We start from the raw sequence: 19,542 nt of genomic DNA on the forward strand, positions 1-19,542 counted from the left end.
AATGGAAAATCCGAGATGGAATGTAACAATATTATGAAAAGCAAAGCTGCTAATTACCATATTGCGGAGATGCTGTGTCACAGATAGGCACGACAAAAAGACTTTCACAAATGAAGCTTTCAGCCAGCAAGACCTTTGTCAAAAATAGGTGATGCACACACAGACATACTCGCGCAAATGCAACTCACACACACACATCTGACTATACTTTAACATACGACAAAAAAATAGTACCGGTTGAGCAATCCTAAATCCCTTTTCAATTACAAGTGGTGATAGACACGTGAGATAGTGAGTAAAAAGTATATCAAAGCTAGAAAGAAAAAGATTCATCAAGTAAAAGTCAGAAATATAGATTGATAACTTATTCCAAAATAGGAATGTATATTAGAATATGTAAGCAACAAGTAAATAATCTTAGAAAATGAAGGTTATAAAAACAAACAAAAGAACATATATTAAAAACAAAGATTCCAAGACTTACCAAGCGGGAAAGCGCCGGTAGATAGGCACAATGAATAAAACACACAAACACAATTTGAGCTTTCGCAACCAGTGGCTGCTTCGTCAGGAAAGAGGGAAGGAAAAGGGAAGATGAAAGGATGTGGGTTTTAAGGGAGAGGGTAAGGAGTCATTCCAATCCCGGGAGCGGAAAGACTTACCTTAGGGGGAAAAAAAGGATAGGTATATACTCGCGCGCCCGCATACACACACACACACACACACACACACACACACACACACACACACACACACACACACACACACACACCCATCCATACATACATACACAGACGCAAGCAGACATGTCTGTATAGGACAAAGCAACTATTAAAGATAAGGTAAGAATTTCAGGCAGACAAAAATAGGAACATGATACCGTATGATATATTAAACAACTATCTTCAAAGGCTTTCAAGACAATGTGAGAAAGTGCCATGAAAGTATCACCAATTGAAAACAATGAAAGTATGAGGGAGACTAAATGGAAACATGTTGGGTGGGCACTATGTTTCATCAGTTACATTGCCAGACGTCACTTTAATAACAAAGAAAATTTTATAAGTATTCCAAGTTTTGTTTAAATGTTCATATAGGGCAAGAGATGAATTTTTTAAAAAAGCAGATGGGTTATAACAAAAATATTAACAATGTCATCTGGAAATGATGGTGTTTTAATAAAAATGGTTGAAGCTATTGTTATAGAATGTAGTGTGGGACAAAAATCCCCCAAAACTGTAGTAGTGGTGTAATGATTCCACTTCATATAAAAGGAGACAGCCAAAACATAAAAATAAGTATGAATTATGCCATTATCTATGGTTTTCAGAAAGCTGTTCAGTCGGACACAACGGAATCAGCCTGTATTAATTAACGGATTAAACAAGTCATTGATCATTGATGCTAAAGCTTCAGTTTAGATGACATCTGGAAACAAGTCATTGATCACTGATGCTAAAGCTTCAATTTAGATGTCATCTCGAAACAAGTCGTTGATCACTGATGCTAAAGCTTCAATTTAGATGTCATCTGGTAACAAGAAATTAGTAATTTAAAGAGGAGTAAAGAAATGAGTATCGATACAACGAATACTCTTCTCAACAGCTTTACAAGATCTTTTCAGATCATTAGAAAACAGGAAAAATAAAGGAACATGTGTTAATGGAACATTTTCAAACCACCTTTGCTATTATGACAACATTGCTTTGTTTATTTCTACTAAAGATGAAATTCGATGACAAACAGAACAACATAATGCTGCAAGTTTAGGAGGCAGCCTGAAAATCAACTACAGTAGAGCATCGCTTATCCAAATTTCGGTCAATTGATTTGTTATGTGTGCTGCACTCACCAAAGTACAATCTCCTCTGGTCCCGTTTAACACCCCACACCAATGCCAAGTAACTGACAATTTTAACCATTTGCGTTCTATAATGATCTCTTATCTCAACTTTCTGCATAACGTAAACTTGCGATATAAAATGTCTAAACATAAATGTGCTGCCCTTTCTATGAGAGGTAAATATAAGAGTAATAGATAGCTAGAGGAAGGTGAATATGAAACCAAGCTATCTAATGAGTACAAGGTTGATAAGTTGATGACCAAGGATATCAAAAAACAAAAGAGTATTCTCACAAATTTTATATCAAAGCTTGGTTCTATTGATTGATGGATAAACCATAAAACTGTGAAGTTCACTGCAAACATGAATGTAGATGGTGCTGTTAAAAAAAATAATCAGAGGGGGAACCTGTCTCTGGCCCCATTCTGTGTAAAGCGGCAAATAAATTAAATGAAACTCTTGGAGGACCAGTGAATTTAAAAACAAGTATGTGCTGGTTAAAATGCTTAAAGTCAAGACACTGCATTTGTGACTTCAAATATATGGGAAAAATACTGCTTGTTGATTCTTGCAAAATCGAACTAAGGATCGTATTAAGGAAAGAAGATTATAGTTTCAAAAATGTTTACAATGCGGACGAAACTGGGTTCAATTGGAAAAATCTGTTGTTTCATGTTGTGAATTAGTCACCTGCTTCCAAAGTAAACAATGCTCTTATTGCTGTTTTAGTTTGTGTCACTGCTACTGTAGTCCACCAACTGCTATGGTAAGTCATTGGTGAAAGTGACAAACCATGTTGTTTCAGATATAATGATGTGCCTGCTGTGGGGTATTGTTTATACATGACAAGAGTGCCGGGATGGATAGTACAATTTTCATGGAATGGTTTAAGGAAGTTTTTGTACCCTCTGTATAAAATATCTGTTAAAGAATGATAAGAGGGAGAAATCATTACTGCTGCTTGGCAAGGCACCAACTCTTCCATCAGTTTGTATCTTAAACGAAAAGGACAAATTCATAAAAATGCTGTTTCTTCCACCTGATGTAATCTTGTTACAGCCCATAGGTCAAGGCGTTAATGAAACTGTCAAATGGTATTATAGAAAACAGTTGTTAAAGTTATTGTTAGAAAGAGAAAAGGAGGGAGAAAAATGTGTGTTAAGAAATCATAAAAATATTGATTTTAAAGATGTGTCCTACATGATCGGAGCAGTGTGGGCTAGTGTAATACTAAAGGTTTTGAGAAAAGCCTAGAATGGCAGAAATTCTAATTCAAACAGTGTGTCCAAAATGCTGAATATGCTTAAAGAACTTGGTTGACCCAAATGTGATGAAGAAAATGTTCTAAAAGGAATGTGTCTCAACGATGTAGCTCCACAGCACCAAATGCAGGATAGTGCGATTGTAAACCTCGAACTGATAAAGCTGACACTGCCAGCGCCTTGTCAACTAGCGGTCCAGAAAATTGAGATGAAAATATATTGTCTGCTTCTGGAGCATTTACAGGTTTTGATAATGCCTTGTAAAGGCTTCAAGCTCAAAATTAAGTGACCAGATATCTTTCCTGGAAGGGGGGAATGTATGACTTAACTAGACATTATGCTTAGACATAATGTATAATGTTGTTATAAATGTATACTGGTATAGTTTTTATTGGTGAATAAAGGTGTGCAGTTAGATTATCTGAATACAGATTTTCTGAATACCCATGTCCCCCAGTTTCGATAATCGACACTGTCCCATACAATAAGACAGGTATAAAGTATTACCAACACATTGAGAAGAAAATAATAGTAGGAAACAATGGAGTGACAGAACCAATTAATAAGTTTTTGTGTTAGGGCAGTTGAAGGAATTCACTAGAAGGTGCTGAGTAAGTAAACAGAAGAGGAAAAAGGGTCAGATGAACTTTTGGTTAGCAAAATAGGGTTCCAAATCTAAGGTTCAAGTGTGTCTGGAGTAGAAAATTTACAATCAGTACATATCACAAGGTTGACTTATGACAGTGAGGTATGGACTTTAGCTGCAAGAACCATTCAAACGGTAACTGAGGTTTTCTCATCTCACTGAGAAGTGGGTTGCTAAACAAGTTGACTGGGTGCTTGTATTTGGCCCCTAAGCTGAGTATACTAGGAGTGGAAGATTGCGATTGGTTCGTAGCACATTTGTTGCTGAGACAAGCCCCAGCTCCTCCCAGAGCAGTCGGTTTACAGATTGTATAAGAAACAAACATGTTGCAGGTTAATGCATTACGGGTGTAACGTGAAAGTTTATGATGAGTTGCTACAAGGACCGGTATAGCCTCTTCGCTCATTTTTGTAAATGGTATTAAGAATCACTACGCTCAACGCTGCATAGGAATCAAAACTATATACACAGATGCTGATTATTGTTAGGGCACACAATACTGTTAAATAGCTAATTTTGGCAGCAACTGAAAACATTCCATAGCTGGCTCCTCAAAGTTAGCTAGGTTCTGCTAATTGTAGAGGGGCCTCATTGAACCACCTCTGTCAGTGTTATAAAAATCATTTTTCATTTTCCTTGTGCCCTAATAGTTATTCATTATCTTGGATCTCAGCTTTCTACCTTTGTCCCATTGTTCATTTGTTGTTCTTGGTTTGTAGACTGGTGTGTTTCTCTTTGTGGTTTTGTCCATTTTGTTTTTAAATATTCTCTTGTAATTTGAAGTTTCCTCATATCTTCCTTAACTTCAATAACCATCTGATATTGCTCATACTGTTCCACAATTTCTCTGTTGTTCATTTTATGATATTGTTTTCTGGTTAACTGATTAGAAGTCCAAAGAGCAAAATGCATTTCTTCCTGCTCGCGCTCATCGCCACTTCCATTTCACTGTAGACTTTTTTTCACTGTAGACTTTTTTTCACTGTAGACTTTTTTTCGCTGTAGACTTTTTTTCGCTGTAGACTTTTTTTCGCTGTAGACTTTTTTTCGCTGTAGACTTTTTTTCGCTGTAGACTTTTTTTCGCTGTAGACTTTTTTTCGCTGTAGACTTTTTTTCGCTGTAGACTTTTTTTCGCTGTAGACTTTTTTTCGCTGTAGACTTTTTTTCGCTGTAGACTTTTTTTCGCTGTAGACTTTTTTTCGCTGTAGACTGTTTTTCGCTGTAGACTGTTTTTCGCTGTAGACTGTTTTTCGCTGTAGACTGTTTTTCGCTGTAGACTGTTTTTCGCTGTAGACTGTTTTTCGCTGTAGACTGTTTTTCGCTGTAGACTGTTTTTCGCTGTAGACTGTTTTTCGCTGTAGACTGTTTTTCGCTGTAGACTGTTTTTCGCTGTAGACTGTTTTTCGCTGTAGACTGTTTTTCGCTGTAGACTGTTTTTCGCTGTAGACTGTTTTTCGCTGTAGACTGTTTTTCGCTGTAGACTGTTTTTCGCTGTAGACTGTTTTTCGCTGTAGACTGTTTTTCGCTGTAGACTGTTTTTCGCTGTAGACTGTTTTTCGCTGTAGACTGTTTTTCGCTGTAGACTGTTTTTCGCTGTAGACTGTTTTTCGCTGTAGACTGTTTTTCGCTGTAGACTGTTTTTCGCTGTAGACTGTTTTTCGCTGTAGACTGTTTTTCGCTGTAGACTGTTTTTCGCTGTAGACTGTTTTTCGCTGTAGACTGTTTTTCGCTGTAGACTGTTTTTCGCTGTAGACTGTTTTTCGCTGTAGACTGTTTTTCGCTGTAGACTGTTTTTCGCTGTAGACTGTTTTTCGCTGTAGACTGTTTTTCGCTGTAGACTGTTTTTCGCTGTAGACTGTTTTTCGCTGTAGACTGTTTTTCGCTGTAGACTGTTTTTCGCTGTAGACTGTTTTTCGCTGTAGACTGTTTTTCGCTGTAGACTGTTTTTCGCTGTAGACTGTTTTTCGCTGTAGACTGTTTTTCGCTGTAGACTGTTTTTCGCTGTAGACTGTTTTTCGCTGTAGACTGTTTTTCGCTGTAGACTGTTTTTCGCTGTAGACTGTTTTTCGCTGTAGACTGTTTTTCGCTGTAGACTGTTTTTCGCTGTAGACTGTTTTTCGCTGTAGACTGTTTTTCGCTGTAGACTGTTTTTCGCTGTAGACTGTTTTTCGCTGTAGACTGTTTTTCGCTGTAGACTGTTTTTCGCTGTAGACTGTTTTTCGCTGTAGACTGTTTTTCGCTGTAGACTGTTTTTCGCTGTAGACTGTTTTTCAGTCCATTTTTGGGTATTTTTTTGTTTATATACATTCTTATTATTCTTCATTGTATATAGACTATTTGTGTAGCATTAGTTATTCTGAAAATGGTTCCACTTGCATATACTGTTTCTGGTTGTGTAAATGTTTTCCACTGAATTATTTTTGTGGATATTGAGATAACTTTTTGTCATATTGAAGTATAAAGTAACGCTTCAGGAATGTGATAAGTTACTCCTCATACCTGTATCTCTTACCGATGAATTATTAACATCATTTGCACATAGAAATTGCACTAACCGCTAAGTGTATAATAAATATGAATGTGCATATTGTCCACAAATTTGTTTGTATGTGCATGAAATTGGGGGTTTGTACGCTGCATTTCTACAAGACAATTACCACCATTCATCATTTGCTTGGAAGAAAATTGCTCCGTGGAGATGTGCTCACTTCAGTTCTTTCTAAACCTTCTGAGGATTTGAAATGTACTGGTGGATAAACTGACCAGCTTATGAAACTTCTGTTCCATCAATTAACTTGTTCATCGAATGTTGTCAAATTTGAATCAGTAAAAGCAGCTATCGGTACATATCAGTTTATTTTACAAATCTCTAAAATATTTGTTCCCTTATTTCACTGAATTCAGGTTCAACAAACCCTTAATTTGTTTCACTGGTTTTTTGGAATTTCTCCTTAACTTCATTCTGAACCAAATCACATTGTTGTATTACATGTATATGTAACTCTGTAGGTAACCTTTAGCTTCCATGTCATTTTTTGTCACACACTGTCCCAGGTCTGACAGACTGCTAGATTTAAATAGCCAAAAAGGTTACTTTAAAACCACCTGAAAAATATATATTGAAACAAATTTTAAAGTTTATTTTTACATAAAAAATGCATTTCAACAGAAAGCTGCACAAAATGAACATAATAATACATGATAATATCAATGCTATGAAAACTCAAATATCCTGCAGTCTAAAGTTTACTTTTTTATGTTGTATTGTTTAATGTACTTGTAATGGTGAAAACATTAAAACTCCTATAAAAAGTTTTAAAAATGAAAATTACACTAGTACTTTGTAGAGTTTTTGTTTCCTTCTCAGAGGCTTGCATTACACTCACTGGAAATGTTCGTAGAGAATTCAAGTTGGATTGGCTTCTTGTAACAATGGCAAATATAAAGTGTCTTCAGAATGAGATTTTCACTCTGCAGCGGAGTGTGTGCTGATTCATATCAGCAGAGTGAAAATCTCATTCTGGAAACATCCACAATATCCTTTCTTTCAGGAGTGCTAGTTCTACAAGGTTTGCAGGAGAGCTTCTGTAAAGTTTGGGTGGTAAGAGAAGAGGTACTGGCAGAAGTAAAGCTGTGAGGATGGGGGCATGAGCCATGCTTGGGTAGCTCAAGTGATAGAACATTTGCCCGTGAAAGACAAATGTCCCGAGTTCGAATCTCAGTCTGGCACACAGTTTTAATTTATCAGGAAGTTTCATAAGGTGTCCTTTTTTTGTCACAGTTGGGGCAAGTTTTGCATGTTTCAATTGTTCTACGATTTCTGCTCTTGTTTCTGCTACACCCAAAATACAGTGAAGGGTGTACAATGTTCACAGGGTATGTGACAGTTGTTGACTTGCTTTTTATCACCAATGGTTATTCAAGCTTCTTCAAAAAATCAAGTTGGTTCACCTGACTTTTGTCTTTGTAGGAATTGTGAAGGACAAATGCATTCACCCAACTTATGTCCAACATGTGCAAAAATAATGCCACTGGTCCTCAATGCAAGAGGCTTCCCTAATCTTTGTTTCCACCAAACATATTTCTAGCAGAATATTTAGATAAAGATTTAGTCTCTACACTTTACTCTCATTACTCTGATCACTTATCATTCACAGAATTCATAGCTGGGGAAAAAAAATTTGTCTTCACTTTCGTACTGTTCCTATTCTGAATTACGTTCACTTTCAAGTTCATTGTCATTATCTGATCCAACATCACCTCCTAAACTGTCTGCCTCTATAGCTGAGTGGTCGGAACGATGGAATGCCATGCAGGAGGCCAGATTTGATTCCCAGCTGGGTCGGAGATTTTCTCCGCTCAAGGATTGGGTGTTGTGTTGTCTTGTCTTCATCATCATCATCTCATCCCTATTGATACCCAAGTCACTGAAATGGCACCAACTAAATAGACTTGTCCCCAGGTGACCTGTCTACCCAACAGGAGGCCCCAGCCACATGACATTTCATGTCACTTCCCAAACTGCCATCCAGCCATTTTCAAACAGTATCCTCAAAGTCAGGGTCCAAAAGGTGATCAGTAGACAAAAATCTGGCTACTGAACCCATAAAGCAAAGTCCCAGGTACAGTCTCAGAGATTGCTAGCACGAAAGAAGCAGTAGGTTCACATCACATTCAAGTGGGTACTGACAAAGGAAACAGCGGCAGCCTGGGGGAAAATAAAACTACACAACACTGTAACCTCCTACACCATCTCTACGCAGTAGAAACACAGTAAGAATAAATGCTAGAAGTCTGTCGGACTGCACCTAGGATGTTTCAGCGTTAAAGAGGCTATCGAGTTTTAAAGGACAGAAGTTACTCTGTTTTCAGGCCACATTTTAGTCCTGTTTTTAGATTACCTGTTAGTCCTGTTTTTAATCCAGAAGTCAATTCAGTTCTTGATGCATGAGGGAAGGGAGCACTGCACTTTGCTGGTATTTAGTTTGTGTGCTGTATCTGAATATGAGTTGTTGAGCCTGTTGTCAAGAACAACCCACATGTTTATTCTCAATTAACAAGATGAAAATACTTTACTACTTTGCAATTATCATGTAATTTTGTCTTCTTTAAATGTTTTTGAGTCTCTGGCACAAAATTTTATTGTTTTATGCACTTAACTGCTACTGTGAGACCGACTTCGTGGCTTACTATCACTTTTCGATTTAGTAGTACTGCAACTTAATTACGATTTTCTGCACTCTTTATTTTCTTTCTTCTTGTTCCCTTCCTCTTTTCTAGCTTGAGATTTCATGTTCTTTGGCACGGTCACCTGTGTCCTTCATGAGTTAATTGTAGTTATAAGAGTCGTTAAAAAAAAAAAAAAAAAAAAAAAAAAAAAAAAAGAGAGCCAGAGGCATAATTACCAAAACCAGTGCCTGTGTGTTACACCCTGGCTGTTGACAGTTGTCCCACTGTGACACAAGGAAGTGAATGGTTGTCTCATAAAATTCCTGGGGCTGCAATGTTAACCAGTTCCACATATACAGCTGGATGTCATCATCCAAGGTGAGTTGTTTGCCTTTCAGAGCTTTTTTAAGGGGACCAAAAATGGCATAATCACAGTAGGAGAGGTCTGGACTGTATGGAGGGTGGCCGAGAACATACCATTTGAATTTCTGCAGGACTGCCGTGACTGTGTTGGCAGTATGTGGCTTTGCATTGTAGTGGAGTAGAATGACCCTACAGGTGAGATTGCCTGGTTGTTTTGATTTTATCGCTTGGCGAAGGGTGGTGAAGGTTTGCGAGTAACGCTGGGCATTCACTGTTGTCCTGTGCTGCAGGAAGTGAATCAGAAGGGGGTCATTTTGGTCAAAGAAGAACGTCAGCATAACCTTTCCTACACTCATGCGAATGGCCTTGGCTTTTTTTGTGGTGGTGACCCTGGATGCTTCCACTGGAGCCATTGTTGTTTTGATTCTGGTTCATCTCCAGCCACCACTTGTGCCAGGAATGCATTCCCTTCCCTAGCATAGCGCTGCAGATGAGCAAGACAGAGCGCCATTCGACATGCTTCCGGGTGTGGTTGAAGACTGTCAGGCACCGATCGGGCACACACTTTGTGCATGTGCAGTCATTCCTTCATGATGTTGTGAGCACTTCCAACATTCAATACGACCATGGCGGCTATGGCTTTTACTGTCACTCAGTGGTCCTGGGTAATGAGTGCATCCACCAGCTGGATGATGTCATCAGTAATGCAGTGTGGTGTTCCAGACTGTGCATCATCATCATCTAACAACATCCATTCTTCCCTGAAGTGCCTGTGCTACATCTTGACCCTTGCAAGGAACGTGCAGTTTTCGCTGTACACTTGACATTTGTTGATGAATGTCCGTTCCTCCTACTCCTTTCGCTGTCAGAAAACAAACACCTCTTTGCTCTCCTGTGGACGCCTCCATGTAGGGTGACCAGATGCAATTGTTTAAAAAGGAGGACAAACCGCTTTAAATAGGATGACAAAGGAAGGAAAAAAGAGGACACATCAAATAGGTCAACTGCAGATGAGGGTACCACCCATCAGCTTTGGACAAGTCACGTGACTGCATGGAATTACCAGTAAAACTAGTAGTTCATTGTTACTGATGGTCAGGTGGTGGTTAACTGAGCGATATAAAAACAATTAAAAACATTGATTGTGGTGACAGTGTGGCATCAATTGTTTTGTTATCTCAACAACACGGAATTGTTTACAAAGTGAAAAACGTGAGACCATTCACCTCCCTTCATTCGACGCACCACAACCAACCTCTACAATTCAAGCATCAGCAGACGACATGTAAACTGCACTTTAACCTTCAGAATGCAAATAAATTGAGTGACTATGAAATAATGGAATAAAACCACGACAGTTAATCTGTCGAGTTATTCTTACCTTTTGGCCACTGAGACCTACGTTCCAGATCCACATATCTTACATTCCGCTTCAAATTCATTTCTGCCTTTCTTAAAGCAGAATATTTGCAGGAAAGGACATCAAAAAATGTACACTTTCGTTTAGGCATAGCCAAATATTTTACATAACTCACTCGGTTAAAAATTACACCCACAAATCACACATGCACTACAGGAAGCCAAGCCAATGCAAAGCGAAGATACGAAATGAAAATTTTAAATAATTGACATTTGATCAATGATAACATCGACAATCCTGGTGCCACTTACTAACACCGCCTTCGTGCTTGTTCATCATGAAGGCTGCGCCAATAGTTAAAGTATTTAAGAAAAGTGCAACAGAACGGGACGAATTGTAAGTTTAACTGTATTGTGCTCAACTTTGCGAAAAAGCTGGACACTGTAAAAATCTGCTTGGACCAAGGGCTAAAAAGGAGGACATGTCAGGATTAATCCGGACATCTGGCCACCATACCTCCATGTCACTGTTTGCAATGTGACTGGAGCGTTGGATGATTGATGCATGGTGCTGGTAGCTGTGTATAGTCATATGACGTGCATGCATGCCCGATGCGCTGTGAACTTCCACACTCTGGTCAGAACCACATCTCGTTACACATGCCATGATCTTACCCTCCTGTCACCGGTTTGTGCATGTCGCAAGTTTGCGTATTCCACACTGCGGCTCATTTCTTTTTGTATTCCCCTTATTCCTAAAAAGTGAAGGCTGAAAGGGTACAGGAACAATAGTATGATCACTTGAGATAGCCTTTTTCTTTTTTGTGCTTGTGTACTGAGCTTATACTTTTCACTGATTTCATTTCCATGGACTGAAATCTCGAAGCTGAAAATGTAAGTCCAAACTATCTGTCTAATCCACAAAATAAGAAATGTTACATTCTAACGGAATAAGATAGCAGGAAACCCTTCTTGTATTGCACTTCTGCCGATAAACATTAACACCCGTTATGTTAACTGAACAGTATTTCCACTTCCTGGGATTGAGGGAAATGAGACCTCTACATTCTCCTCCTTATTGTCACAAGCTTAAGCATCCTCTGGGATAAGATAGTGAAAACCAAAGATGAACTAAGAGCAAATTCTGTGAAAGTAATGCCTCTTGCCACAAACTATTGAGGAACTGAATCTAGGAAATAGTATTAATTTATCTAAACATTTTCCAAAGTATAAACCTGAAGGGGATGTCCATCACATATATTTCTTAAGGTGCATGTGTTTCCCAAACCCAGGCAGTGGATGTGTTAATTCATACAGATGGCACATAAAACCATTGTGGATGCAGTGTTCCTCATGAAGAACAGTGACTGAATTAGCAAAGGACTGTTACAAATAAAGAAAGAAAGCAGATTATGCTTGGATACCATCATAAGTGACTTGTAGATTGTAAGTGGAAAAATTATGTTGTACACTAGGTTAGATACTTTACAACAAAATACAAATAGGCAAGCTTTATGTTAGAAAGCAGCAAAATGACCAGATTAACTATTACAGACAGCCAAACTACCATAGGAAGGAAGTGAGGGTGTGAGAACAATGATTAACATGTCAGCGATAGGAGACATGGTTCTCTGTCTTGTAACCTGATTTCATAAACATTGTATATAATTAGAGAGTGCAACATCAGACATTGTTATGGTTTAACAACGAGTTAAGAAGTGTAGCAAAAATGATAACTAAATAGCAGTATTTATTTTGCAAGGTTTGACGTAGTGGAGGAAACAGAGACGAATTACAGGTATGGAAAATACTGGCATGGCACAAGAGCTAACACAGAGGAACTTTCTTTTTTATTTAATGAAGGGAAGAGAATTGTTTTTAAAGCTCTGCATGTGGGGGAATTCTAGCACCAGTATGAACGAGTTACTATACTGTCTCCCTAAATGAAGAGACTTATTTCTGGCAGTATACAGTACTGTATGTTTAAAAAGCTATATGGAGAAGTAAATGAAATTTCACTGCTGAATAATACTTGGAAGCAGAGAGAATGTAAAAGGTTTTAGATTCAATTGGAGGTATTAATTAGTTAATCTGTGTTTGTGGTGACATACCATACAAGGATATGGGATATGTGGTTTATTCATCTCATTACATACAATTTTCAAATCATTTGATTTGATGTACAGGAGACTTGTCAAGTTTTACAAAAGAAACTTTTTTCACTTTTTTAAGAGAAATACAAAAGTTTACATTATATTTTACATTTCTAAGTTACATGTACATAAAATAATAAGTGTAATACAATCCCTGTGTTCAGATTGTGAAGCTGCCCTCAATGAATTCATCAACAGAATAACAACACTTTTCCACCAGAAGAGTAAAGAGTAATCTTTTCAGTGAACCCATTTCCATTTTAAATATATTACTGCCTTTTATTTTATTGAAAATTTTTAACCCCATATACTCTGGCGTTTGGGCATAAAGTTTTAAACGATGTGTTGGAAGTTTGAAGTCATCTCTGTGGCGAGTGCTGTAGTTGTGGTCAAAACGGAAAGTGTCTAGTGTATGTTGATTTCTATATAGGAACACCACCATCTCATATATGTAAAGTGAGGGGATAGATAGTATTTTTAAATTTTTTAACAGTGGTCGACAGGATTCCCGTTTTTTTTGCAACACACGTTTCTAATTACTTTCTTTTGTATTACTAAGAGCCTAGTGACATTTGCTGAATTTCCCCAGAAGATTATGCCATAACAAATAACTGACTCAAAGTAGCAGTGATAAACTATCTTTCTCGTATCCATGTTTGAGGCACCTGACAAAATACACATTGCAAATGCTAAGTTGTTCAGTTTATTTGCTAAGTAATCTATGTGTACCTTCCAATTTAAATTTTTGTCAAGATTTAGGCCTAAGAACTTCACGTGGTTTGCTTCTGTGATATCCTGATCATTGCAAGTTATCTTTATTTCTCTCCTTTCTACTGATTTAGCTTCAAATTGCATCATTTTGGTTTTAGTTACGTTTAGTTTTAGTCCATTTTGATAGAACCAAGATTCAAGTTTTTCTAAAGCATTTTTGGCTTTTTCTGGAATATTTTCAGATACCTCATTTTCAATTAGAACTGACGTATCATCAGCAAATAAGACTGAATGAACATCAATAGCAAGTGGTGGGTCATTTACGTAAAAAAGAAACAGGTAGGGGCCCAATATCGAACCTTGTGGGGGCTCCTTGGGGGACTGTTTTCCAGTCTGATGAATAATTGGTTCCATTTGAAGTTAAAATTACTCTTTGTTTCCTACCTGACAGGTAAGAGCTAAACCATTTTAAAGCAGTGTCTCTGATTCCATACATCTGTAATTTGTAGAGGAGTAATGCATGGTTCACTGAATCAAACGCTTTAGTCAGATCACAGAATATACCTGTGACCTTTCTACCTTTATCTAACGTGGAGCATACTTTTTGGATAAACTTTTTTATAGCATTCGCAGTGCTTTTATCCTGTTGGAATCTGAACTGGTTTTTAAAAATTATTTCATTTACAGTAAGAAAGTTATTAATTTGTTTTGCTGCAATCTTTTCAAACACTTTAGAGAAGACTGGCAAGAGAGAGATAGGGCGGTAATTCCCCATATCTTCGGTCGATCCTTTCTTGAATAGAGGTTTGATCTCGCCATATTTCAATACCTCTGGAAAGCATCCCTGTTTAAAAGTTTGATTTATAATAGTTGGCAGTGGTTGGGAAATAATATCGTACACATACTTGATTACAGATGCTGTTATTTCATCCCACCCATGTGAGGTTTTGTTTTTTAGAGACAATATTTCCTTTTCCACATCCCTTTGGGTGATCTTTTCAAATTGTTTAAGAGATGTGTTCTGGCTATTTTCCAAATTTGTGATGACCTGATAGAATGTCATATCCACATCCGATCTTACTACATTTAGGAAGAATTCATTGAAACAACTTGACATCTGAACAGGGTTTACTATAATTTCATTTTCATGTCTAATTTTCAAAATCTCATGAATTTTTACTTTGGCTCCTAGTCTTATTTCTGTGTTCTGTGAAACTAAGAAGAGAATGAAAGTGTATTAGAGTAATAGAAGTTTATTTATACAGGGGTGTACATAAAGTCCAGGAACACTTTCAGTTTTTTATTGCACAAGAACTAAACATTGTACAGATATCATACATATGTCATTTTGAAGAGAAACCCTGAAAGGTTTTTTTCATGTATCCCGCCACAGCGTAATTTAGTAATTTGCTGTTAGTCAGTGCTAGTTGCAAACATGGTGAGTTAAGGTGCAGAGTGAGCTTTCTGTGTGTTGGAGCTTGGCACAAACAAGTGTGCTACAGTTGTTCAATGAATGTTTCGAACCAAGTATGGCAAGAAGCCACCAACAAGGAAGGCCATTTACCACTGGCACAACAAATTCATAATGACGGGTTGCTTGTTCCTGGCAAAGAGAAGCAGACGTCCCAGTGTGGGTGAAGTGAATATGTAGCATGTGAGAGAGACATTCATAAGGAGTCCTATGAAATCGGTGTGTCGTGTATCCCGTGAACTCGAAATGGCTCCAATCACTGTGGAAAGTTGTACAACAGAAGCTGTCTATGAAACCATTCAAATTGGAGCTAGTACAGAAGCTCAATGACGACAACAAAGACAAGCAGCTGAACTCGCTATGTTTGTGACTAGCACTGAATATCGGCAAATTTCCAAAATACGCTGTGGCAGTATACATGGAAAAAAAACTTTCAGGGTTTCTCTTCAAAATGACGTGTATGATATCTGTACAGTGTTTGGTTCGTGCACAATAAATAATTGAAAGTGTTCCTAGACTTTATGTACACCCTGTATTTGTGAGAAGAAATAAATAGGGTGGTGGTGCCAGTGTGAGGACCCCACAGGATATAAATGGAGATTTATGTGCAGAAGATTTTTAATTGGTGATGAATATGAACATGAATGTTACTGTGGTACCTAGGAAAGTGCTATGAAAGTGACGTAAGGAAGAATAGATTATATAGTTTTAAGTCTTAGACTGAATGATTGTAGGGATGTGGAAAACAAAGTATGATGATACATGTATGGTAAATGATTGTGAAAACGAACATCTTCAAGCAGCAGTGAAGAGTAAAGAAGAGGCAGTGAAGTCAGTAGTACAAATGTACATGATACATTTAACGTGCACCACAGCACAGAAATTTCCTACATATACATCAGAATGAAAAAGAACTTAGTGTGGAAACTATTTCCTTAGCAACTGTTACAGATTGAGCAACCATAAGGTGAATATAAATGAAAATATAATATACAATTTGTATGTGGGATGAACACAAAATGAACTGAAACAATATTTTCTAAAGTAAGTTCTTGACACATGCAGAAGCGAAAGCAGTTCATTTAATGTAAGCACCTTCTTCTTTAGTGGGAATGAATTATGAGTGAAATTACACGACAAAAATACAGTAATGTTGCCGGTCACACGTTATGCAGGTAAATATGTATATGTTATTGCCCCAATAAGGCAGTTATACGGCTTGAAATGTGTGTACACGAATGTGAAATATTACGATGATTAACAAGCAGTGATGAAGGTAGGATTGTCAAGCAATAAAAAATCCCTCATAGTCACTCACAAACAAGCAGTCGTAAATATTGTACATAATATTTTCTATGTGTAGTTGTGAAGGTAAAAATGCGCAGGAGGTTGGTCCTTCGTAACATGAAAGGAAAAATACAAATATTCAGAATAAATGCAAAATTCATTCTAATTTACATATTAGTGTACAGTAAGTAAAAATATCTACCTTTTAGTTGAAGGTGGTGTACAGGGTGGTATTGCAGTTTTAGTTTGATGTCACGGTGGCCTTTCCTAAGTTGTCAGGTAGTTGTGTGTACGAGTACCTGTGTGACATGGGAAGGAGGACATTGGTTCTGCCCATGAGTTGTTCATGGATACCCAGAATGGGTAAGGCAACTGCTCATGTAAAGTGGGAAATCCAGCTTCAAGGCCCAGTCTGGTACAGATTTTTACTGTTCTATTTTCCCTTATACGACTTATAGTTGTATGTATTCACAACTTCCAATAAAGTTCATGTATTTGTTAATGGCTATACCCACCACAGTGGACGTTCCTTCAGACATGTATGCATATCTGCAGGAATATTGCATCATTCTTCGTAACAGAGGTGCTGCAATATCATAATTAACTGCTGAAACCAACCATTGACTGTCAATTAAAATGTCTCCCCTGTATGGGATTTACATAATATGTAGGCAAGTACAGGTTGTTATGCAGGAACAATGACAAATGGAGTTTTGGGTCTGGTCAAGAGTCATTTACAAATGGCCAAGGCGGTTAAGGCAACCAATTACGTAAAGTGGGAAATCCAGGTCTGGTACAGATTTTCACTGTCATTTTCCCCTTTTATGACTGACGGTTGTTCGTATTCAAAACCTGCAGGTGGCAGGACGACTGTTGCAGAGAGCACAGAGGCCATCGTGTTCAGCTCTAGTCATGTTTCATGCTGGCAGTTTGGATTTTAAAATGATGCAGCTTGTTTTTTTGCGAATTTCTTGTTCCATGTCACCGGGAAACGTATGAACTGCTTGTTCAACACCACTTACTATGTCAGCACAGGGTTCACAGTGATGAAGAAACAGTTAAGGAAAATTGTGGGAACATTTTCTCATCATAATGGCATAGTAGGAAGGCTAGCTTTATAAATTGGCCTTCTTAACATGCAGCTTCCCAAGGCATGTGATGTTGCACCACGTCTCTTCTCTATAGAGCTACAGTATGTATGAATTCATGCTTTCACAGTCATATCCAGTAATAAAATATTCTCGGGTTTCAAGCACGTCAAGTAGTTAACTGCCCATGAGCTTTTGTCAGAAATCTTTTCTGCCACTGTCAACTGGTTCACTGTTCGCCAGGGGCCTCACCACTCTTCAGCGGGTTTGTCCTTGGCTACTATCGGGCCTCAGCCCTTTGCAGCATCACTTGCATGCTGCATGTCTATCCTCTTGCTATTCTTTTCCCCCTCCCATGGGGAACATGTCTGGGGGGGTTATTGGGAATGTTCCCCATTGATTCTGGCTGACATAAGAAGTCTCACCACTGTTTTTTTGTTCCCATTCCTTTCTTTGTTTCCCTTCTCCTCTTGTTCCTCTGCTTCAGCATTTGAGGTTCTTCTCTTTCCTCTCCCACCTGTGTGCTCACAATGGCCGGCCCATGCAGCTGACACGTAACAGGTGACTAGGTAACGTGTAATTCCGTGCCCTGGGTCGACAGATAGGGTTCGCATGTGCCCACTGGTACAGGCCAGGCCTAGGGAGGTGTGATTGCCTGAGCTGCTACCTTTCCAGATTACCTATTGGTCCCTCTGTCAGGTGTTCAGGAGGTGTGACCTGAGGTGTGAATAAACAACTAAGGCGGGTACACCCTCTTGTGAATGGGGACCCCAGTTGGAAGGAGGGGGCCATCAGAGATGTTGGCAATCGTGGGAGTTTTCTCACAATGAGCCAATCATCTACACATTCAAAATACATGAAATGTAAAATGAGGCTAACAATTGAAAGACCCTTCCAACTGCACCACCATTTCTCATGGCTTCACATATTGAAGACAGTCAGTCCTTTGTAATGGTAAAACCATTTATTATTCAGAAAGGTGTTGATGCTATTGCCAGTCATGTGAAATCGTGCTCTTGTTTACAGAATGACGCTTTGCTTTTGGAGACTACTTCTGATTCTCAGACACAACTGCTTGCCGCCTTGCTTCTCCATGGCTGTCTTGTTCATGTTCATACCTGTAGAACTCTGAATTCTTCCCATTTTGTTATGAACACTAGGCTACTCGATGGTCTGACCGAGGCCAAAATCCGATCTTACCTCTCTGAGAAGGGTTGCCACCCATCGGGTGATGAAAAAGGTAGATGCATCCTTAGTGCCCACCCACACTCTTTTTCTCACCTTTGATAGAGTGGTGCTTCTGTTTAAGAAGTAGGCTATGAAATTATCAGTCTGACTGTACATTCTGAACCCGGTATGTTACTATCAGTGTCATTGTTTCAGCCACACTAGATTGTTCTGTCAACACCCAGCCAAATGTATAACCTGTGGTAGGGATGCACATGAGGGCAATTGTTTGCCTCCGCCTCTCTGGTGTATCAACTGCAATGGTGTACGTACTGCCTCATCTCAGGATTGTCCTGTGTATCTTGATGAGCAGGCTGTCGAGGAGATCCTGGTTAAGGAAAAAGTACCTTACTGAGTCACTCACAAGTTATTGGCTAGCCACAAACTGCGTTCTCCCGTCTGGCACTTATAGTTCTGTTCTTGTTACATCTTGCGCCATGAAGGACGTGGCCATGCAGACATATGACCTCAAATTCAGCTCTGAGGCTGTGAAATCGCCCAGTGTCAAGATAGCATCACCTTCCCTGTCCAGCTGTACAACAAGCCATCAAACTCTCCCCTCAGGAGGCGAAGCCACCAGCTACACAACTGGTAGGACGAAAGGACAGGAGTACTCCTGTGAAGACTTCCTATGTCCCTCCAAGCAAACAACATTTCACTCTTCATCTGCTAACCGGAAAGGCTTCAAGAAATCCAACAAAGGCAAACAGTCTTCTCCTTTGCTTCGCCGACTCAAAAATACTCTTAGACGTTTTTTTTGCATTGGACTCCAAAGACCAACAGCACAAGCAGGTCCATGCTTCTGTGGACCTTGTGGAGCAGGATCCTCCTCCTTCTGTGCCTTGTAGCAGCGAGACTTTGCAGATTGTCCCTAGACATTTCATTTGTTCCTGATCACGACTCTCCTCCAGTGGAACATTTGTGCTCTTCGGTCCCACAGAGTATTTATGGCTGCTTTTAG

At 38.7% G+C, this 19,542-nt stretch overlaps 1 protein-coding gene across 11 annotated transcripts in view; it reads left to right on the top strand.

Annotated features, from left to right (window-relative positions):
• The window catches only part of LOC126336285 (thiamine transporter 1-like), a 552,608-nt gene that overhangs the window by 125,472 nt on the left and 407,594 nt on the right, over positions 1 to 19,542 (top strand). The window contains exon 2 of one of the 11 annotated variants that reach the window (XM_049999812.1): positions 13,751 to 13,959. The exons of the other annotated variants lie outside the window; for them this stretch is intronic. The gene's annotated coding sequence lies outside the window, so the exon portion shown is untranslated. The remainder of the gene's footprint in view (positions 1 to 13,750; positions 13,960 to 19,542) is intronic. 11 annotated transcript variants of the gene reach the window in all.

The sequence above is a fragment of the Schistocerca gregaria genome, chromosome 2, assembly GCF_023897955.1.
Source record: "Schistocerca gregaria isolate iqSchGreg1 chromosome 2, iqSchGreg1.2, whole genome shotgun sequence".
In the NCBI taxonomy this organism is placed as follows: Eukaryota; Metazoa; Arthropoda; class Insecta; order Orthoptera; family Acrididae; genus Schistocerca; species Schistocerca gregaria.